General features: G+C 38.0%; 2 long non-coding RNA genes across 2 annotated transcripts in view; one reads left to right on the top strand and one right to left on the bottom strand.

Moving 5' to 3' along the window:
• The window catches only part of LOC148727355 (uncharacterized), a 35,473-nt gene that overhangs the window by 19,394 nt on the left and 1,079 nt on the right, over positions 1-15,000 (top strand). The gene's annotated exons all lie outside the window — the stretch shown is intronic.
• LOC111347052 (uncharacterized) lies at positions 8,089-9,764 on the bottom strand. Its single transcript, XR_015989555.1, has 3 exons — positions 8,995-9,764; positions 8,621-8,749; positions 8,089-8,162 (listed from the first exon to the last, which is right to left on the bottom strand). It is a non-coding gene; the product is annotated as an uncharacterized LOC111347052 (long non-coding RNA).

The following is a 15,000-nucleotide window of genomic DNA, read 5'->3' as shown; positions in this document are numbered from 1 at the left end:
AGATAGTTAAAAGTGAAAATATTAAATAAAAATGGCTTACCTTATTCCATACGTGTGTTGCTTGCTCGTGGTGTCGTTATTTTACCGATTTCACTTGATTTAAGCGGTTTTTTTAATCCTGGTTTTCTCTTCTTAAAGAAAAAAAGTCTTCTCTTTGAGTCTTCTCTTTAAGAAGAGAAAACCAGAATAAAAAAAAAACCGATTAAATCAAGTGAAATCGGTAAAATGACGACACCAGGAGCAAGCAACACACGTATGGAATAAGGTAAGCCATTTTTATTTAATATTTTCACTTTTAACTATCTCTATGGCTATCTTGTAGAAAATCCCATACAAATCCTTATAAATCGATATGCAAATTGTGTTCCTTGTGTGGTTCTCAAGGAGAGCTTGGGTCGCCTGTGCTGAGACAAACACCTCGCTCGAAGGTGGCGCTAGCTGACAACAGCGAATTGGATAGGGATACTGACAGAAGCAACATGAGAAGTAATGTTAAATATCTAAGCTTAGCTCTTCCGTTAAATACCTGTTTTTGTAATTGGTTTCTATCGGGTTCAATACTTAAAAAGTACGATTTGATATTTCGTACATAATCACTATTACTATTGTGCAAGCGATCGTGAAAGTTAGTTTGCTCTTTGCATGGAGTTACGAGTGCTTAGTAGAAGACATTACGAATACTCTTGATGACTGTGATCTACTAGAAAAATTGTCCAATATGACTAGTGTACATGAACATAAAGATGTTACAGTGTCATTAAAAGTAAAAAAATTCAGATCTCGTGATGCATATTATAATCGTACTCGTGTTTCGTGTGAATACTACGGCTTTGTAGTTTCGAATAAATTTTACGCGTGGCGAATACTCAAGTAAAGCGCTCGCTACGAAGCCCGAGTGAACGCTCCTCGAGCGTCTAGTTTGATATTTTTTTCTGATTTTCACCTTCTAATGCTTTCTGGAGAGGAGCCAAAGACTGTTAGAATAAAATGAGGAGAGAAAATTGAAAGATGTAGGACAAACAGTGGCTTGCAAGAAGAGGCTCGAGGCTCGCACATTAGTTACTCTCTTAATGAACTGGTCTAGATCCGACAAATCTCAGAAAATTCTACACTGCAAAGCTAAATCTGACAAGTCAACCTTGACTGCTCTGAAATCTGACGTTCTTATCACGCTTTGCGAAAACACGTGTTTCTTACGAATGCGCGCTAGGCCGCTTGGGAAATTACCCAAGCATCACTTCAGTGAAACTTAGCGCTAGCTACACAAGGTGTTTGAATTCCAGTACATGATTTTATTACAGAGTAACAACAGAGTGAATAGACAGCCCGGCACAGCACAACTCGCATTGAACTCTCTGGTTCCACAGGCATGACTGAAAAAAGGGTGCTATTTTGAACTTTATTAATTTTAACCCCTTTCAACTCAAATATATCATTGTTATGCATACTCTGAAAATAATGTACTGAGCCATTCAGTGATGATACTTCAAGCAGCACACATGTACCTTGAGGATGGCCTCTACCATAAATATCCCTTGCATGAGAATCGCATATTTTCAAGCCCACATTGCCTTTACAATAGATAGCAACTGCAGTACATCCTATTGTCACAACAAAATTGTTGAAATTTTCAGATATAAGTGATTGAAATGCTCTATCTAAGGCCCTCAGTTTACAAGCAAGGAGGGTGACCCTTGTGCTGGGGTTACCCTAGCAGGCGGGTCAAAGATAGCCTGGGTTTACGAGCAAAATTTCACAGGTAGGGTTACCCTACCACCCGGGACAACTTACCTATGCTTGGTAACCGCATGCATTGTTATCAATGTTCAAAGGGTCTGGAAACAAGTAAAAAGTTGTCCCGGGTAGGCGAGTTATCCCCAGCAGAGCATTTACAAGGCAGCTAGGGTTACCCTGGCGCTAGGGTAACCCTAGCACTCAGTTAAGGTTACCGTAGTGCTAGGGTAACCCTAGCTGCCTCGTAAACACGTCGATGAAAAAAAGAAATGTGGGAGCGTTAGGGTAACCCTCCTGCCAGGCTAACCCTAGCACTAGGGTTACCCTACCTGCTTGTAAACAGGGCCTAGGGAGTTTCTTGATGAATAGTACTGCTGTAGCTCTCACTGTATTGAAGTTCATAGTCAGTCTCCGACACATTTAAAAGTGTGGGTAATTTTCTTTGCATTAAAAATGATTGTCTAGTTAACTGAGACAAACATGAATACAACTGATTTTCAAAACTCGTTACTGACACGAGATCATTAGCAGAATTGATTCCTTGTTTGTTATTGTAAATCAAAGAGCATAAACTCATTGCAACACATTGTGGTCCTGAATTTTGTCCAAATAATCAATTCATTAGCTTGGCTATATGATGCCATTATTGTTTCGCTAGGGTCAATGTACATTGGAGTAGGGGCAGGATTTTTCTCAACCTCTGAACTCAGTCGAAATTTACAATAGTTTGACCAATTGATGAGTGTGTCTGACTCTTATAAAGACACAAGGGTCTATTACAAGAAAACATTGATAAATATCACCTTGCTCTATACTTCAATTTCATTATCCTCTGATATACCCTCACTGAACAATTCAACAGGTACTTCTTATCATGTTTTGTAACTTTATTCAATCTTACCCTAGCTCTTCGTATTAAGCTTAAAAATATTCTTTGTCATCCTTCTAACCTTCACATAATGATGTAAATTCCTTCAGGTTTCTGCCCTTTCTTCTGAGACGTTTCATAGTAGCTTCTGGTATTCTACTGGGTTCTCGATCACGTCTAAATAGACGGTTGTGTTTAGATGTAAACATAATATGACATAACTCGTTTGATATAACAGGTTTCGCTTGATATTCCTCGATTAAAGGTTCACTCGTAAAGGATCGCTCGTGAATTGATCTCCAGTAAAGTTCGCGGAACGACCCGTTCCCAAACCGCTCCACAAGTTTTAGTGCGGTTCTACTGCGAACGTTGTGTGACTTTGTATAGACATTGGGCGCGTAATAGCCATGGAATTTCTTTCGGGTACATCAAGCAAGGAACTGTCCACAAGGGCTTTAACCATGCACTCTATGGTTCATTCTACGCATGCCCACTTTGTGACGGAACGCAAAAAAAAAAAACAAACAAACACACAGCCGAATTTACACCTCGGGCGTTTATGGGCGCCGTTTGTAAATTTATTATTTATTTCGCTTTTCGTCGTTTTTTACGTGATATGTTCCTTTATTTATGATAACTTTATTATATCCATTGGTTATTTAATGAAACCAATCTTGCGTTATTTGGTTATTTGATATAACCAATCTTGCCTTATTTGGTTATTTGATAAAACCAATCTTGCGTTACGTGGTTATTTGATATAGCCAATGTTGCGTTATTTGGTTATTTGATAAAACCAATCTTGCGTTACGTGGTTATTTGATATAACCAGCATTACACTGGAAGCAAAGACTTCAGCCTGGGTGAATAAGAAAGGATAGACAACACTTCCCTATGTAAGACGGCCAAAACGGTCGACGTAAGAACAAAAGATCCGAGGGAAGATTTACAAGTTTAATGCACAGCAAATAAATGCAACGGTACAATAAAAAAACGGGAACGAGTGACACTAAACAATAAATAAGAAAACAAAGTTCCAATGAGCCAAATGATGTAGCAAGATTAAAATGACTTAGGAAAAAGTACTTAACAGTAAAAGATAACCTACAGACAGAAATAATTCAGTAAAGAAAGGAAACAAACAAAGTACTTGAAAACAGGAAATTGTGTGACAGAAACTATCAAAAATAGTGATTGCTACACCAGGCATGAATTCAACAAAGATTACAAGCTAGGCTTAATATTACAACTTGAGCTAATACAGTAATAAACAGTGAAAGGAGAAAATGAAATTACTAGTGTAATGAAAACACAGGAATCATAGCAACAATGAATTGGAAGCAGGTAAGCAAAATATTACAGCTGCTAAAACGAAAACAATTGTAGTTCATATAGCAGAGAAATTACATGCTGTGCAACAAAGGTCAGAGTAAATAAATAAGATACAGTAGTAAGATAAAAAGAGTATGTGGCTAAACTAAGCAAATTCTAACCCGAAAATCACTACAAAAATACAATGGAAACAACTATATGCTGAGCTTAGGGCTCAAACAAACATAAAATACTGAAACATACCAAAAGCTAGTATAGCTTAGAATCCGCTTTAAAGACACTCTCAGGAAGGCAACAAATCAACTGAACTCACCGAGCAAACAGTTGTAACTTATAGTAAAATACAGGAAAAGGTAAAAATAACTTAAAACCAAATTTGGGCTAGGAGCGATTAATTAAACAGGAATTACCTAAGGGAAATCGGCAATTAAACAGGAATTACATAAGGGAAATCGGCAGTTAAAGGAATAATACAATTAACACATTACTAACACAATTAACACATTACTAACATTACTGACAAATCGCTAAAATTCCATAAAATAAAATAAACAGAACAAACATGTTTTAAGTAGGAAATAAGCCTAAGTGACTCTGTCACACCCATATTTACCATGAATGAAAAGCTAAGTGTGTTATATATCCCAGAAGTGCTCAGGCATTACACTGAATGCCAAGACTTCAGCCTCAGGGTGAACCAGAAAGGATAGACAACACTTCCCTATCTTTACCATGAATGAAAAGCTAAGTATGTTATATATCCCAGAAGTGCTCGGGCATTACATTGAAAGCCAGGAATTCAGCCTGGGTGAACCAGAAAGGGTAGACAACACTTCCCTATAGTTCCCATGAATGAAAAGCTAAGTGTGTTATATATCCCAGAAGCGCTAAGGCATGACACTGAATGCCAGGACTTTAGCCTGGGTGAACAAGAAAAGATAGACAACACTTCCCTATAGTGACCATGAATGAAAAGCTAAGTACGTTATATATCCGAGAAGTGCTCAGGCATTTTACTGAATGTGACGACTTCAGCCTGGGTGAACCAGGAAGGATAGACAACACTTCCCTATAGTTACCATGAATGGAAAGCTAAGTGTGTTATATATCCCAGAAGTGCTCTGGCATTACAATGAATGCCAGGACTTTAGCCTGGGTGAACCAGAAAAGATAGACAAGACTTCCCTATATTTACCATGAATGAAAAGCTAAGTATGTTATATATCCCACAAGTGCTCAGGCATTACACTGAATGCCAGGACTTCAGCCTAGGTGAACAAGAAAGGATAGAAAACACTTGCATATGCTGACCATGAATGAAAAGCTAAGTATGTTATATATCCCAGAAGTGCTCAGGCATTACTCTAAATGCCACGATTGCAGCCGGGGTAAACCAGAGGGGATAGAGAACACTTCCCTATATTTACCATGAATAAAAACCTAAGTGTGTTATATATCCCAGAAGTGCTCTGGCATTACAATGAATGCCAGGACTTAAGCCTGGGTGAACCAGAAAAGATAGACAAGACTTCCCTATATTTACCATGAATGAAAAGCTAAGTATGTTATATATCCCACAAGTGCTCAGGCATTACACTGAATGCCAGGACTTCAGCCTGGGTGAACAAGAAAGGATAGAAAACACTTGTATATGCTGACCATGAATGAAAAGCTAAGTATGTTATATATCCCAGAAGTGCTCAGGCATTACTCTAAATGCCACGATTGCAGCCGGGGTAAACCAGAGGGGATAGATAACACTTCCCTATATTTACCATGAATGAAAAGCTAAGTGTGTTATATATCCCAGAAGTGCTCAGGCATTACACTAAATGCCAGGACTTCAGCCTGGGTAAACCAGAAAGGATAGACAACACTTGCCTATATTTACCATGAATGAAAAGCTAGGTGTGTTATATATCCCAGAAGCACTCAGGCATTACACTGAATGCCAAGACTTAAGCCCGGGTGAACCAGAAAGGACAGAGAACACTTCCCTATATTTACCATGAATAAAAACCTAAGTGTGTTACATATCCCAGAAGTGCTCAGGCATTACAGTTAATGCTAGGACTTCAGTCTGGGTGCGCTAGTTAGAATAGGCAACACTTCCCTGTGTTTACAATGAATGAAAAGCTAAGTATGTTATATATCCCAGAAGTGCTCAGGCATTAAACTGAATGCCAGCACTTCAGCCTGGGTGAACCAGAAAAGATAGACAACACTTCCCTATGCTGACCATGAATGAAAATCTAGGTATGTTATATATCCCAGAAGCGCTTGGGCATTACTCTAAATGCCAGGACTTTAGCCGAGGTGAACCAGAAAGGATAGACAACACTTCCCTATACTTATCATGAATAAAAAGCTAAGTGTGTTATATATCCCAGAGGTGGTCAGTCATTACACTAAATGTCAGGACTTTAGCCTGGGTAATCCAGAAAAGATAGACAACACCTCCCTATGCTGACCATGAATGAAAAGCTAAGTATGTTATATATCCCAGAAAAGCTCAGGCATTACTCTAAATGCCAGGATTTCAACCGGGGCAAACCAGAAAAGATAGACAACACCTGCCTATATTTACCATGAATGAAAAGCTAAGTATATGTTATATATCCCAGAAGTGCTCAGGCATTACACTGAATACAAGGACTTCAGCCTGGGTGAACCAGAAAGGATAGACAACACTTCCCTATATTTACCATGAATGAAAAGCTAAGTGTGTTATATATCCCAGAAGTGCTCAGGCATGACACTGAATGCTAGGACTTCAGCCTGGGTGAACCAGAAAGGATAGACAATACTTCCCTATATTTACCGTGAATGAAAAGCTAAGTATGTTATATATCCCAAAAGTGCTCAGGCATGACAGTGAATGCCAGGACTTCAGCCTGGGTGAACCAGAAAGGATAGACAACACTTCGCTGTATTTACCATGAATGGAAAGCTAAGTATGTTATATATCCCAAAAGTGCTTAGGCATTACACTGAATGCCAGGAACTTCAGCCTGGGTGAACCAGAAAGGATAGACAACGCTTCCCTATATTTACCATGAATGAAAAGCTAAGTGTGTTATGTATACCAGAAGCGCTCAGGCATCACTCTGAATGCCAGGACTTCAGCCTGGGTGAACCAGGAAGGATAGACGACACTTCCCTATATTTACCATGAATGAAAAGCTAAGTATGTTATATATCCCAGAGGCGCTGAGCCATATCACTGAATGCCAGGGCTTCAGCCTGGGTGAACCAGAAAGGATAGACAACACTTCCCTATATTTAACATGAATGAAAAGCTAAGTATGTTATATATCCCAGAAGCGCTCAGGCATTACACTGAATGCCAGGATTTCAGACGGGGTGAACCAGAAAGGATAGACAACAATTCCCTAAGTGAACATGAATGAAAAGCTATAAGTATGTTATATATCCCAGAAGCACTCAGGCATTACTCTGAATGCCAGGACTTCAACTTGGGTGAACCAAAAATGATAGACAAGACTTCTCTAGATTGACGGTGGATGAAAACCTATATATGTTATATATCCCAGAAGCAGTCAGGCCATAATAATTACACCAAATGCCTGGACTTCAGCCTAGGTGAACCAGAAAGGATAGACAACACTTCCCTTGATTGACCATTAATGAAATGTAAGTATAGTATATATCCCAGAAGGTGGCTCAGGCATTATGCTGAATGCCATATAAATCTAAGAAATACAACAAATAAATATATATAACAGAAGTGATCAGGCAATGCTAAACAAAAGAATATTGTTACAGGATTAGACTTTAAGAAAATAGATTTTTTTTTACATAAAACAATATTGACTGTGCACAGAATTTTAAAATTAAAATGTTATACATTGCATGCAGAGCACATAAATTAACATCACATGGCTCCTTTTCAAGGAGAAAGAGCAAGTCATCTCCTAACCCCTTCTATCTGAAACAGACAGAAACAAAAACGGTGAATTTAGTTTCCACCTTTATAATTCAAACCTGCCATATTTTTGCTGGTAACTGTCCGTCAAACTAAGTATCCCAAAAGAGATTTAAAGACATGTATTCCAAGAGAAAGTGAAATACCATACTGCAAGCTGGACTTTGTTGTGCATGTCAATACAGAAATGCAGAGTTATACCTACCCACCAATATTTGCTTTGTTCTTCAGGAAACACTCAGCACAGGCTTCCCCACAAGGAATCTCAGAACAGGCACATTTCTACAAATAAATTGCATGTATCACTCAATAATGAATTAACTGAGCTGAAGTCATATAATGTTCACCACTATTTGTAGATATATTATAATCATTGTTCATCACAGATAAAATATGTTCATTTTTATAGACAGATTTCTGCCTCTATATAAAGTCAAGAAAGCTAAGAAAGCTCTCACTAATTCATTACAAATAAATTGCATAACAAATACCGGTTGCCTGAATTTGTTGTGTTATTGTAGAATTCTGCTATGGTCCTCTTTATTAGTTTTCCACTAAATGGATTTTAAAAACTAATTACAATCAATACTACATCAAAACTCATAAACTTTAAAATATGTCTCAGTCCTAAAAAAAAAACTACTGAGAAATTCCTTTAAATGTCTCTTGAAGGTTGGCAAATTGACACATTCTCTTACTTCAGGTGATGTATGTCATTTAGCATTGCAGGTATGACCTACCTTATTAACTTTGCAGAATACACAGCACTCTGTGCCCAATCCTTGCTTGCAAAGTTCATTGATATATTTTTTTGACATCACCACCGTTTTGCTTAAGCAGCATTATCAGTGATTTGTAATCAAGAGTAACTGTTTTGAAAAAGACATGAAGATAATATCAAGTTGAAGTTTAAATAACTACACCACAAATCTCAAATGGTATACTTTCAATTAAACACCACTTTCCCAGATAATTTCTAACACTGCCAAGCATAAAATGGATTCAATAATTACGATACCATGGCTAGACATGTAGCATAAAGACAATCATAACAAAAATAAAAAATTATAAGATGAAAAAATATAAAGAGTCGAGATGGGCACACATAAATAACCTGGAAATTTAACTTTAAAGCATCTTCCATCAACCACTATTCCAGTTTTCTCAATGGCATCCCTCTGGCGATTTAAATCTTTTATCGTAGAAAAATAAAAATGGAATAAATTATAATACTGTCAAGACCCTATCAAGGAAACAAACCGGAAATTTCTCCTATTGTAGCCATAAAAAGTGATCACAGATGACTTATAGCCTCAGGGCCGTAAAATCAAACTCAGCCAATTATGTGATTTTCCTGCCAAGCAGAAATGAGTTCTGATACACCACACAACCAACATTCACAACAAAACATAAGACAGCAAATACACTTTTTCCAATCTTAATAAAAATGTAAACGTTATGACTTACGCCGGTTTTTCTTAGCTTGGAAATGCTAAGTAACGTTTGCCGAGCTTTTCTTGGTCCAGGATCCTCGACTATAATTTGAAAAACAGCAGGGTCCAGTCTGGCACTCTGAGATTGCAAAAACTGAGGGTTACTGTTCCCCAGTGTTGTTTCCAACGCTTTCAGTAGGCTGCTGCTGTTAATTTTAATTTTCTCAGCGATGTCGCTGAGCATTCGCCCCACCTCAGGACTGTGGACCTGACCTGCGATTACATTTGATCGATGTCCACACATCCTCGCGGCGACCTTCTCCTCAATTTTAACTCTGAGGCTGGTCTTACTTAGCTGATATTATTATTTCTTCTTAGAGGGATTCTAGCTGACTCCGCGCTTGATCGAGGTCGGCCTTAAGTCGATCGTTTTCAATCCGAATATTTAAACTTCCGTCTACCTGAGGCTCGTGATGAATGGCATCCTCGGAGACCCAGGGGCTGAGAGTCGATTTCAAGTTAAGTGCAGGAGAGCCGCACAGCCCCTGGGTCTCCGAGAATGGATGAATGGTTTCTTCTTCATTTTCTTCCTGGAGTTTTCTCCACCAGGAATTTGTCAACGGAGTTGACTGATCGTCTTCACTAACCACACTTGCGTATGTACGCTTGAATCTAGCCTTCTCTTCTCCATTGTCAGAAAAAACACTACTTCCACAGTTCATTTTTTAACATAGAGTTGACAGAAACGATATAACGTGGCAATCGCACTCGAGAGATTACGTGTCTCATCGGATTGTTAATCTTAAACTTGCCGATACGGTTGTCAACACACCTGTCAGTTACCTATATAATCCAGATATTCCCAGAACAGAACCTTAGAAAACGAAGCGTCTTTTTTACTGACAATCGCACGCCAGATACCGGAAGTTTTCCCGCGCGGGCCTCGCGTGGACATGGCCAATCTACAAACGAATTTGAAAGTAAAATGTTGACATCGAATTGTTCCGTAAAATGTACCATAGTCGGGCGTTTTCTCTTGTTTATCTTTTTTGTTTTTTGCTTACAAGGTACTGTAACTCGTTATTCCGTGTTTTGAATCTGTCAACACTTTTCAAGCTTGGAAACAAAGCATACAGTCACCGGCAGGCTGCACGCAGAACAAAATTTATATCGCGTGAGCCTCGCGCTATCGCAAAAGAACGTTCGGGTTATTTTTTAGATTAATTTCTACTTTTTTTAAATTTAAAAATAATAAGTAAATATTAACTCCGTTTAATATTAATACAATTTAACTAAAAAGTAGATGGGTTAGTGCCTGCTACGCAGTCACTTGGTAGTGCCTGCTACGCAGTCACTTGGTAATGTCTGCTACGCAGTCATTTATATTGTAGATGATGTGGGCTAGAAGGTGCATCACTACCAAATGAAGGGATACGCTGTTATCAATTCTTCAGTCCAACGGTTAGTGATGCACTTTATTGAGCGACAGAGAGTGCCGGTTTCAGCGTCCCTACCAATCACGTTTGTGAATTTTTTGATATATTCATTTTCCGTAAGATTTTTACTAAGTTTCCTATGATCATAGTATTCCCAAGTTTGATTTACAAGCTCTTCAACTTCCCTCTCATCCAGAGATAGAAATTGAGACTTTTCGAGGGCCTTTGCGGGGTTCATGTGATTTTCTTTGATGTGATCCATCCTTCCACGCCCGTGAATAGAATTGTACCGCCAAGTATATAAATTGATTTTCTGATACACTGCTTTCTTATGGTACAAGGCAGTCTTCGTCTAAGCTGCGTTTCATAATACGCATGCGCATTAGTCGTCAAAGAACGTTCTTCGAGTTCAAGCTCTTTTGGTCAGCGCCTTCTTTTGAAGGGAATTTTTACCTTGTTTTTGTGTGCCTCACACAAATTTTGTAGCCACATTATGGCACAATCAGGCTTTCCGAAGGAAACGCTCGAGGTATAAATTGGGCTTAATTTTTTTAGTTGGGTTTGTCACTACAGCGCATGCGTAGAAGGAACTCTAGAGCCCGTGGTTTAAAGCTGCCTTCATTGACAATTCCTTGCTGGATGTTCGCGAAAGAAATTTGATGGCTATTTACGACCAATACAAATACAAAGTCACACACCGTTCGCGGTAGACCCACAGAAAAACTTGTCGTGCGTTTAGAGAACGGGTGGGTCCGCGAACTTTACGAGAGATCAATTTACGAACGATTCTTAACGAGTGAACCTTCTATCGTGAAATATCAAGCGAAACCTGCTATATCAAACGAGTTACCTCATATTACGTTTACATGTATTCACAACCGTGTCTTTAGCCGTTATCAAGAACCCAGCAGAATACCAGAAGCTACTCTGAAACGTCTCAGAAGAAAGGGCAGAAAACTGAAGGAATTTGTTTATGAGCGTGTTCGTCCAAGCGTACCGAAGTCCTGTTGGCTACGTCGCTATGTGAAGGTTAGAAGAGTTACAAAGAATGTAAGCTTAATACGAAGAGGGTGAGATTAAATAAAGTTCCACTACATGAGAAGAAGTATTTGTTGAATTGTTCTGAGGTTATATTAAAGGATAATTAAATTGAAGCAAAGAGCAAGTCGGTATTTATCAATGTTTTCTTGTAATCGACCCATGTGTCTTTCGAAGAGTCAGACACACGCATCAAACTATTGTAAATTTCAACTGAATTCAGATATAGAGAAAGACGTTGGTCATACTCCAATGTGCATTGACCCTAGCAAATAATAATGGCACCATATAGCCAAGCTAATAAGCTGGTATTTGGACAAAAGTCAGGACAATGATGGGTTGCAATATACCTCCTTAGATAGAGCCTTTCAATCACTTATATCAAAAATTTCAACAATTTTGTCTTGACAATAGGGTGTGCTGCAGTTGCTATCTATTGTAAAGGTAACATGGGCTTGAAAACATGTGATTCTCATGCAAGGGATATTTATAGTAGATGCCATCCTTGAGTTACTTTTTTGCTGCTTGAAGTATCATCACAGCTGAATAGTTAAGTACATTATGTTCAGAGTATAAATACCAATGATGTTTTTGAATAAAGGCTGATAGTTTCTAAAGAAACTGTTTGAGGCTGGGTCAGTGGTGGTAATGAAATAATTTGAATATATCAACAAAGTTGAAATAGTAAATTGGTCACCGTTACAATTATAAAAACTGACGTTTCGAGCGTTAGCCCTTCGTCGAAGGGCTAATGACGAAGGGCTAACGCTCAAAATGTCAGCTTTTATAAATGTAACGGTGGCCAATTTACTATTTCAACTTTGTTGATATATTCAAATTATAATGATATATTTGAGTTGAAAGGGGTTAAAATTAGTAAAGTTCAAAATAGCACCCTTCTTCAGAGTCATGCCTGGGAAACCAGAAAGTTTAAAGTGAGTTGTGCTGTGGCTGTCTATTCACTCTGCTACTCCATAATAAAATCATGTAGTTATTGGAATTTAAACACCTTATTTAATATTATTCAGTATGGCAAAAGGTTAAATGAAAATTCATCTTTAAACAAGTATTTACTATCAGATGATTTGCCAAAAACTGTTGATCTTTGTGGAACTTCAAAGTAAAATTAGATCCAAAAAGTGATTACAGTGAGAAATATTGTCCGATTCAGTTGACAGCAAATCAATTCTCGAAAATCTTGTAAGAAATAATAGTGAATGCACAGGGTTTTGATGTGGTTTTCAGTTTTCTGTATGACATTTTTAAACCCACAAAAAGGTCAAAATGTGTGCATTCCCTCTTGGTATTTAATGAAAGTCAAATGCCTCTAATTCAATATACTAAACCTGTAAATAGCACTGCTTCTCTTGTTGTGGCCATCAGCAATATTCATTATTCAGAGATTTTCTTTTAAAAACATTTAACAATTATTCGCCTCAGGTTCGGTGAATATCGTTGAATAATCCCCGAGACAAAGTCGAGGGGATTATGCGACAATATTCACCGAACCTGAGGCGAATAATTGTTTCAGTATAAAGCTGAACAACAGAGAAATTTCTAAAATCATAACATTTTAGTAACATTTATTAACATTTTAGTTTAACATTTTACAGTATATAAACCGCGCGGAGCGGTTTATATAGCGTCATATAAGGAACCGCTCGACCAATCAGTTTGCTGGAAACTCTTTGTTCAGCTCTGAAATTATACTAATATGAATTATTAAACAGTAATATTTCTTCAATCTACTGATTTCTGACAACTTCCTTTGGGTGAATATTTGGCAACAAACTGTGACTCGGTACCAATAATAGATAAAAAATTCCCTTCTTGCAGTTAAAGGCAAATACATGACCTACTCAGGGTTCGTAAAAACCTTGAAAGTCATAGTCTGCCACGCAGCCGTCACGCACAATCGTCACGCAACGCTCCTCCCCGTGGTGAGGAACGTTGCGTGACGAACCCAAGAACGGCTGTGTAGCAGACAATGAAAGTCGTTGAAGATGCTTGAATTTAAAAATAAAAAATTCAAGGTCTTGAAAGTACTTGAGTTTGAGGACTAGAGCTTGATTTCTGCAATGCTTTTTCTTTAGCAATTTTCAAGTTGAAAATTACAGTACTTTCATAGAAAAGCTGAGAAATAATATTAAATAATTTTAAAATTGCTGATGCAAACTTTTCCAAAAGTGGTCCTTCAATTTTCTTAAACTTGGCCTCCAAAGCCACTGAAAAGTCCTTGAATTTCAACCTTTGGCATCTGTAGGAACCTACTCCCATATGGTAATAGATTATTCTGATTGTTGTCTAGTACCATAACAACATTCATTACACTCCAGCAGACAAAAATAAACACAAGTGACTTATTCATGACCGGCAATGACGAAATTGCTTGACGTCAGTAACGATGGTAGTCCCCTAAAGATAACTCCAGATGTGCGATGTTGAAAGCCCTAGTTCACGCAGCTATGCGTCTAGTCACTCTGGCTTTCCGAAGGAAACGCCTATGGGGCGCCGTTTGTACATTTATTATTTATTTCGCTTTTGGTGTTTTTTTACGTGATGTGTTCTTTTATTTATGATAAATTCATTATATCCATTGGCTATTTAATAAAACCAATCATGCTTTATTTGGTTATTTGATATAACCAATGTTGCGTTATTTGGTTATTTGATAAACCAATGTTGCGTTATTTGGTTATTTGATATAACCAATGTTGCGTTATTTCATAGTTAATCGAGGAGAATGGTTCCCCTCGATTAACTATGCGTTGACTAAAGAAATATTTCTTCTACGTGACTGTATCATTCGCGGCCGCAACACGCTCCGGGCGAGCGCTTTGTCTTATCACTATTTTTAAGCGATGACCATGTACATGTACACTTTTTTCGGATACGGCTTCTTTAATTACCTTTTCACGCCATAGTGAAAAGGTAATTAAAGAGTTATTTACAGTGTGTTACTGTAAATAACTCGACTTCGTCACAACTTATGCTAACCAATGGAGTTCCTCAAGGTAGCATATTAGGACCTCTACTGTTTTTAATTTTCGTCAACGATCTTCCCGAAGCCGTTGGATCGGACTCAACTATTCATGCTTACGCGCATGACACCACATTTAAAGCCAGCGCTAATATCGATAACGTACCTTTGGAATTGGAACGACGTCTTCAAGAATACATGGACAAATTAAGTAAATGATCTAGCGAAAATAG

The sequence above is a fragment of the Stylophora pistillata genome, chromosome 7, assembly GCF_964205215.1.
Source record: "Stylophora pistillata chromosome 7, jaStyPist1.2, whole genome shotgun sequence".
Taxonomy (NCBI): Eukaryota; Metazoa; Cnidaria; class Anthozoa; order Scleractinia; family Pocilloporidae; genus Stylophora; species Stylophora pistillata.
The sequence above is the reverse complement of the archived record's forward strand: the minus strand, read 5'-3'. Positions and strand labels throughout refer to the sequence as shown.